The sequence below is a fragment of the Taudactylus pleione genome, unplaced genomic scaffold (assembly GCF_031769625.1).
Source record: "Taudactylus pleione unplaced genomic scaffold, aTauple2 ptg000179l, whole genome shotgun sequence".
Lineage (NCBI taxonomy): Eukaryota > Metazoa > Chordata > Amphibia > Anura > Myobatrachidae > Taudactylus > Taudactylus pleione.
The window spans coordinates 33,715,561-33,722,390 of NW_028284581.1; positions in this window are offsets into that span (position 1 = coordinate 33,715,561).

Here is a 6,830-nt window from a genome sequence, read left to right on the forward strand (position 1 = left end):
CTTGCATTCAACTCTGCAGCAGCCCTCTTTGTCTTTTGGACTCAGTTATGATATAATGGAGTGGTGACTATGAAAGATTTTCTTAGTACTGAGAAAGACCTACAAGTCACAGCAACCCTGCCAGCTGAAAGCCACTTCTGTCACTCAAAGGTTTTCTAGGCACATACATATTTAACATCATACTATTACCTATATAAGACTTAAAATATTTTCATTTTTTTACATCTGTGTTAAGTGCTTTTAACTCATACACACCAAGAGTTAAGGGCAAAAGGCATATTCTATAATCATCTGTGCCATATGTTGTGCGCAGTTAATACAGAAGAACATGTTTCATTGTATTATTCTAAAAGCAATGTCCTATTTACTTCTTGAGAGAATCATTGTTTACACCTGTTCTTAACACATCTGTGAACAAAGCAATGCTGCATAGAAGTGCCATAATATACAGAACAGCTATATTTTCACAACTCTCTACCTTGCACATTGCTCCATTGCATTAATGGTAAGACTTTTATTTGTAATGTTACATTTTATTTCTTTAAAAAAAACAACTTTTGAACAGCAACATTTTTTTTTTTACAAAAAAAGCCCTTATTCAATAAGATATTTTTTCTGCTGAACTATGCTCTGTTTAAGCTCAGAAACAAGAAATTATTTAAAGAGCCAATACATGCTTTATGTGTAGAAGGCATGACCATATTATTTCCTCACCTTTTTCTCTGCTCAATTAGTTTCTCCTTTGTCAGTACGACAGTGACACCCACTGGTTAGCATTGACAGTCCTGATCAGCTAGAGACTCTGTAAGTCACTGGCAATGACAGATCTTTATGAAGCTTTTATTGGAATAACAGTTTGCTTATAACTTCTTTTTAGAAACTTTTGGCCTCTGCTATAAAATAATTTACCATATTTTTCTATGACTTTGCTCCTCAATAGCGTAAGTTAAAATTAAACAGGTCACAGTAATATGTAGCTTCCATGATTTATACAAATAAATATAAATATATATGCAGTATATTTAAAAATACATCAGTTATTTAAAAAGAATGTTATGTTGCAATGGTTCATTTTGATTGCAATGATTGTAATAATACAATTTTTAAGTACAACTTCTGTTTAGAATAAAATATTGCAAAATCAGGAATTTGCAATAAGTATTATATACACCACTATGATGTTTTTGGTTTTTAAAAAAAAAGGTCTAATTATGTCCAATGCAAATACTGCAGCAGAAACACACCTATAGTAAGGCCTGCACATGTGACAGCTATGGAAAAGCAACATCTAAAGCTCAAGATGCAAAGTAAGAGAACTGCTTGAATTTTGGGTAATATATCATTAGTACATTGCACGAATTGCTCTATGTATAGTGATCCAAATAAAGCTATAGAGTGCAGTAATTTATAGTTATTGCCAGTGGTGGCTCCATAGGTGGGGCTGCAGTGCAGTTCAAAATTTGGTACTTGTGTACTTTATGGACTCACTGCAGAAATAACCAAAGTGTCCTACACTCATTATTCTTATCAATCATGGTAATGTCTAAATCCCCTTCAATGAGAGGACCCTGACGTCATCAGCCAGTGTCCAGCGTCATTCCCAGTGTCCAGCGTCATTCCCTACCATCCAAATGGGCATAGAGGGGGATATTACCTTGTGGCAAGCGTAGCGAGCCAGCGAGCCCAAAGCATGGCGAGCACAGCGAGCCCGCGAGGGGACAACTTTCTTTTCTAGGTGAGGCCAACTTTCAGTACTTGTGTACTTAAAGTACACAAGTACCATTTAAAACATTCATTGGGTTCTCTCTGCAATGAGTCCGTAAAGTACACAAGTACCCAAAATTCAAATATGGGAGTCACACCAACTTTAATTTCATACAATGCCAAACATCGCTGGCTGGGAGTCACTGGCAGTTGGTGTGACTCCCTTATTTGAATTTTGAACTGTGCTGCAGTCCCCCCTCTGGCACCTCTAGTTATTGCCTATTGTTACCTTTTTCACTTGTAATAACACACCCCTATATCCCAAAGTTTATAATGAATAGAAGATGTGAACAAATCAATAGACAATATGCAGCTGTTTCTCAAAGCTTGATATTTTATTTGTATACAGAAATTGTTTAGCCATGCCTGTTCTCTAAAATAGGAAACTTTATAAAACAGATATGAAGTATGTAATACTTTATCTAAGGAGTTAGTGTTCACAGATGTGCCTGAAACATTCATCACAATAGATCAATACTGTGCTACTTAGATCTTTGTGTAGAATAGCATTTAGTATTAATTGCTCTTTGAATATAGTTATTTTTAAAATGATGAATACAAATAAACATTATCTAAAATACTAGCAAATCAGTCTATATTATTTCTGGGGATAAAGTAATTGAGCAAATATCCACTTACAAAATAAGTATACAAACTCCCAGATGAAGTCTGAATTACAATCATATTCAAACTAAAAGCAAATTGACTATATAATGCATCCCCCCGTCTCTCTCTCTCTCTCTCTCTCTCTCTCTCTCTCTTTCTCTCTGTCTCTCTCTGTCTCTCTCTCTCGCCCTCATTCCTCTCTTGTTTCTCTCTCTCCCTTGTTTTTCTCTCCCTCCCTCCCTCTCTCACTCTCCCTCCATCCCTCCTACTTACTCGCTCACTCTCTCCAAGTATATCAGTATACATACTTACTTATTGCTCACTTTATAGATAATTAAGGCTACAGAGAAAACAGAATGAGTCACAGGCGAAGATAATTAACAAAGTAAAGTGGTAATCTACAATTAACATATGCAGTAGCTGTAAAGGAGGAAGGAGGCAGAAGATGCATGATGTGCCAACTGGTCAGCAGCTACCTATTGTTTCTGGTATAAATATAGCAACACTCCAAGATGCTTAAAATATCTATGTCTCTGTATAGTTCAAAAGAAAAGCTGAAAGTGTGAACAGTTACAACACAATCACTTAATAACTAGCATCTGCTACAAATGCACAGGGAGCACTGTATGATCTTTTACACATCACACAGGAGTCTAATATTCTTGTAATCAGGTTACCACTTTCACACTAATCACTAAGGATTAATAGGTTATGACACTTGGCAGTTCTGTCTAAGTCAATTATTTTATTGCAAATTGACATTCACATTAGCAGAAGGTAATAAGATCTTGTCTAATACTGCAGTTGTTTCTAGACCTTGTTATTATGCTATCTACTAGTATTTTAACACACACACACGGTCTGTACAGTTCATGGTTAATGCAAAGTAAAAATAGTTTAATATGTGAAAAAATGCAAAATTCCAAGACTTTTCAATGTTAGCTGTTAATAATATGAGATAAGACACATAGTTGCTGCTTATGCTACTGTAACCTTACTGTGACACTGAAGGTTATTTAGCATTCTACTGTTCCTCAAAAAACACCTGAAACAGAAATGTGGTTTGATATTTACCAACATCACAGCTCTGTATAATATTGCATATAAACATTGCATATACTGTGTTTTCATTATTTACACAGAATGCAAATATATATTTTAATAATAACCTGCATCTGCACTGTTCTATCATGCAACAGTTGCCTAACAATATAAAAGTGACAAAAACAGGATTATCATGTTATTTTAAATCTATACGCCTTAATGGGAAATATAAAACATGAGATTTTAGTTATTATAATAGTCACACATGTAATTCAGTAGGTTGTAAATTAACTTCCTAGATCCTACCTAATTACCTCCTCTTCACACTGCGGAATCATTGTTTCTTGTTATTTACATTTACAGTACTTCAAGTAAGGAGCCAGGATGCAACATGGTTTATATTTTTTAGCAACTTCTCTAGCTTCCACTTTTATGAATAAATAATGTCATCAAGCACAAGGAATATCTACATAGAGTTGTGAGTGGATTAACTGTGGGTACTATGAGATTTTGGCTCATGTGACTGATTTGCAAGTAAGTTATGCTGTTCATTTATTTACCTGTGCCTTGTACTGTATGTCATTAGCTAGAAGTCTGATAAAGCTTAATGCATTCCATATTGATCTTCTCAGTAACACAATGTTTTATGAGACATAATGTTTGACCTGATCAAGGTGTTTTACTAGTAAGCATCTCCTTAGATGACTGTAAATATGAGATGTCATTGATAATAAATAGCCAAAGTGATGAAACAAAATACCTTCAGTATGGCTCATGCAAGTCATGCCAATTTTGTTTAAAAAAATAGAAAGCAGATGCACATGACCTTTATAATCTGCTGGAATGGTTCATTTGTATTCTTAACAAATGTGCTAGCAAAGCATTTTTTTTTTTGCAATCTCCTTATGAATACATTACCTGGTTGTCATACAGGGAATATGAATTTGTTCACTTGTATGGCAAGGTAGTCAATTTACTACTGTAGTGGCTAGATGTCACATACTGTGCATACATACATCGTACATACATACAGACACATACATGCACATGTACCACAAGCCATCATTGAGATCAGTGAGTAGCATGTCTTATCCAAGTCCTGACACTGCCAAGTAAAGTCATGCTTAACATAACCCTCACTGACCTTAGCTACAGCTTGAATTGCCTGGGACACAGTGATAAAGTATCATACTACACACACTGGAAGCCTGATCGCTGAAGAGAACAAGAGTCATGAAGCATTTAACCTGACCTATGTAAGACATGCAGACACTGGATCATTAACATTTGTATCTTTATACGATGAGCATTGTAGAATGACAGCTATCACACACAGTCATTGGAGAAACAGTACAGTGTAAGGCAACATTTTTGTATAAGGTCTAACACTCACACACCTCATTCAGCAGAATAAGAGACATGCCAGTCATCAATAGCACTGCAGAAGGAATATTTACCTTACTCCTAATTTTGGATCCCTGCAAGTCCTGTCTAAATTGGCTGCTCTGCCTGAAAGGCATTCTCCTGATATCTTCCTATTCCCGTCTATCCCTCCTTCCCTTCTGCGCTTTCCCATTTGAAGCATGCTTTTTTTTTTTTTTTTGCAGACTTGCCTTTTTATATGCTTACTGGCAGCAGGTCTTTTTATCTCTTTTCAAAGCAACCTCTGATTAGAATGGAAGTAACTTCTAAATGTCATTGATGCAGCATGCAAATGATACATCTTTCTGTGGCTCTAAACAGAAACCTCGGATACAATTCCCTGGAATAAATTGCTTACAAATAATTCACTGCACAAAAGAGTTAAAATATAGCAGAAGAAAATTACCTTATTTCTCTCCTTGTGTAGCCAGAGAAAGATATATGCAAATCCCCTGTGCCTTATGTTAAACTGGTACCTGCTCCTGTAGACATGTGCCTCCTCCGCTGTCAGAGGGAGAAGTTAGCGGAGCTCTGCTTTGGGCAGACTGTGCAGTTGTACAGTAGCAGCAGCTCTGTGATATGAGGGTCTCTGGGGCTCTGAACTGCTGTGAGAACATGCTCCGTGGCCTCTGACTTGTTCACTTCTTCATTTAAGAATAAGAAAGGGCAGCATGGTGACACTGTCTCTCTCGCTCTCTCGCTCTCTCTCTTTTTCTCTCTCTCTCTTTTTCTCTCTCTTTTTCTCTCTCTTTTTTGTTCCTCCTGGATAATGTAGCTCAGCTGCTATTAAAAAGGATTCCAAAATCAGAACATCCTTCTTGACAGGAGGTACAGATGGAGTCCTCACTATAAAATCAGAAAAGGGATATGAAAAGGGGGTGGGGTGGCAACCATTCTATCTGCTCTGAAGTATTTGCATTTGAAAGAGCTTCAGGAGAGAGTTTAAGATATTTTTTTTTAGCTTGTCATTAGGAACCATGATCAATTGAGCTCCCAAGGCACAAAGCCAGAGCGAATCACTACTTAGAGTTGTCTTGCTTTATAGTTTTGCCCTTTCAATCTCTCCAGCGTGCCCTAGTTACACAGTCTTTACTTCTATATATTCTCCACCCTGCTGTGTTATCTGGAGTAAAATCCCAGTGTATGATTTAGTCTCAGTGTGAAACTCATCTTGCAGAGAGGGTCCTGCGTCTAAACACGTTAGCACAATAGATAGGTTACATACACAGTGTTGCTGGATACACAGTTACCATTGCTCCAGTTTCCTATTGTATTGCTATTGTTAGCCAGACACAAATTCACAAGTGAAGTCTTGCTGGCTAATTCACATCACTTTTTCTTAGTGATGTTAAAAGTTTTGGTGTCCTTTTTCCTTTTAAATATTATTTATTGATTGCTCCGAAAGCATCTTAACAAATAGTTTTATTTAATTGATAAGTACAGTAATATTGTGTTAGATCATGCATGTAATAAGAGCAAATCATGTATATTAACTAGTTTTCCTGTGGTTGTAGACAAAACAAATACAGCAGTCCGCAGTTATCTTAACCTGCTCAGTGCAAAGGGGAGTGTAGTTTTGCAATTTCACTTGTTCTTTGTTATATATTTTGTCATAATGCAGATATATTGCAAAGTTAATATGAATAGGAAACTAAAACACCTTGCCGAGATTGATTGGTAGTCTACCTCTATCCTTGTCATCTTCTAGCATGTAATGACAATACATGCTAATCAGCACAACCCTTTTAGTTGCAAATGTCTGAGATCCTGTTTCATCAGCAAAGGATTATAATGAACTTGTTACGTTGGTATAGCAAATTTTGATATAATAATCAAATAGAAATAAGGAAGATGATTCATTAAGATCTAAAGGTGTTATAAATCTTGGTGATTCAGAATTTTAGAGAGGTAATTTTGAAAGTTACAAGACTATTTTTGATGAAGTTCCACAAAAACATGCAATAATTCATTACATGACTTCAGATTCTAACAAC